We start from the raw sequence: 2,310 nt of genomic DNA, 5'->3' as shown, positions 1-2,310 counted from the left end.
GTCAGTGTATGGCAGAAACCAACACAATATTGTAAAGCACATATCCTGCAATTAAACATAAACTTAAACATAAGAAATCGTGCATGCACACATGAAACAAAAGCAATATTGGATTTTACATAAGCAATTCTAGTTTGCATTGGGTATATAAGACACTCTTGATCGTTCAACAAGTGGAGACTGGTATACAGTCTGGGGCACTGAGTAGACTTCATTAAATATCATATATAAAATTATGCTTAATATAAAAAAGGAAAGGATTTAGATATTTGGGTACCTTCAAAGAGAATAATGGATTTAGCATGACACTGGGAAAACAGATAAAAGAGGTGATAATCTATGGGTATTTCTTTTCTTAGCTTTCCAAGGCAGTTTTCTTCAATAAGAACAGGCCTCTCCTTAACCCTTAGTGATTTTCATGCAATTCCTAAGATATAAATTTAACATATCTGTGTACACAATTTAAACATACCCTCTACTGAGAGGGTATATGAAAAATATTGCTCAATTTAATATACACACACACACATACATACATACACACATACACACACACATATATATAAAGTGACTTGATATTTATTTTAAGGACCTCTAATACAAAAACTGACATATGTTATTTGGGAATGCTGAATCAAATATGAGTGTCCAGGATATGTATTGGAGAAGGAAATGGCAACCCACTCCAGTATTCTTGCCTGGAAAATTCCATGGACAGAAGAGCCTGGTAGGCTACAGTCTACAGTCAATGGGGTCACAAAGAGCCAGACACAACTGAGCACACATACACACACAGTGATACGTATAGTATTCTTCATAAATTCTTAAAGCCAAGCCTTTTGCATTCATTGTAAGCATCCTCCCTAGAATTACCAAAATATTCTTGGGAAATCTGAATTTCAGAGTCAAGACCATAAAAGCTGACATTACAGAGAAATGAATGTCTCATACATGTATGTGTCCCTGTTTCCCAGAGGAAATAAGAAAGAGCTCTATTCAATATTAAAAAAAAAAAAAAGAATTTTGGAGGGAAAATTATTGGCATTATAATTTCAAATCTTATCTCCACAATTCCTATGTCAACAGAAAAGGTGGATATGACTGAGGATAACCACTCCTTGACAACAGAGTTTATCCTGATAGGATTTGCAAATCATCCAGAGCTGAAGACCCTTCTGTTTCAGGTGTTCTTTACCATCTATCTGATCACCATGGTGGGAAATCTTGGCCTGGCGGCATTGATAGTTACAGAGCATCGTCTTCACACACCAATGTACATCTTCCTGGGGAATCTTGCACTGATGGACTCCTTTTGTTCCAGTGCCATTACCCCGTAGATACTAGAGAACCTTTTTTCTAAAGACAAAATGATTTCCCTCTATGAATGCATGGCACAATTTTATTGTCTCTGCCTTGCTGAAACTACAGATTGCTTTCTCCTGGCAGCAATGGCCTATGATCGCTATGTGGCCATCTGCAAACCACTGCAGTACCACACTATGATGTCAAAGAAACTCTGCATTCAGATGACCACAGGGGCCTACATAGCTGGAAACATTCATCCCACAATTCATGTAGGACTTCTGTTTAGGTTAACTTTCTGTAAGTCTCACCAAATCAATCACTTTTTGTGTGATGTCCTTCCATTATACAGACACTCTTGTGTGGATCCTTATATCAATGAATTGATGATATTCATCTTTGCAGGGTCAGTTTTAGTCTTCACTATTACCACAGTAATAATCTCTTACCTTTTTATTCTTTTCACAATTTTCAAGATGAAGTCCAAAGAGGGAAAAGGCAAAGCATTATCTACGTGTGCATCCCACTTTGTCTCTGTCTCAATATTCTATGGTTCCCTTCTTTTCATGTATGTTCGACCAAATTCAGTTAATGATGAAGATAAAGATATACCTGTTGCTATTTTTTATACTCTGGTGATTCCCTTGTTAAACCCATTTATTTATAGTCTAAGAAATAAAGAAGTCATAAATGCTATGAAAAAAATTATGAAGAATTTATAACATTATGAAACATATATCATTCTTATGGACAACTGATTATAATGTCACTAAACTTCCAAAATCAAGGAACAGCAAGAAAGTGGAAAAAGGCCATGACATATATAACACTGAATTACTAAAACATGATGATGTATTATTAGTCAAATAAAGATGTTCAAAAGAAGAGAGTATGGTAAATATATTTCTAAATCTAAGCTACTAGTTTCATTAGGAATAAACTAAATAATTACAGTTGAGGTCACAATTGCATCACGGTATAATCAATTACACTAGTAACTGTATTTCA

The 2,310-nt window shown here is 35.1% G+C and overlaps 1 pseudogene; it reads left to right on the top strand.

The window, feature by feature from the left end:
• Nucleotides 1–1,097: 1,097 nt before the first annotated feature.
• Nucleotides 1,098–2,024, top strand: LOC120852827 (annotated as a pseudogene).
• The last annotated feature ends 286 nt before the right edge of the window (nt 2,025–2,310 follow it).

This window comes from Oryx dammah, unplaced genomic scaffold, assembly GCF_014754425.2.
Source record: "Oryx dammah isolate SB20612 unplaced genomic scaffold, SCBI_Odam_1.1 HiC_scaffold_2, whole genome shotgun sequence".
Taxonomy (NCBI): Eukaryota; Metazoa; Chordata; class Mammalia; order Artiodactyla; family Bovidae; genus Oryx; species Oryx dammah.
The sequence above is the reverse complement of the archived record's forward strand: the minus strand, read 5'-3'. Positions and strand labels throughout refer to the sequence as shown.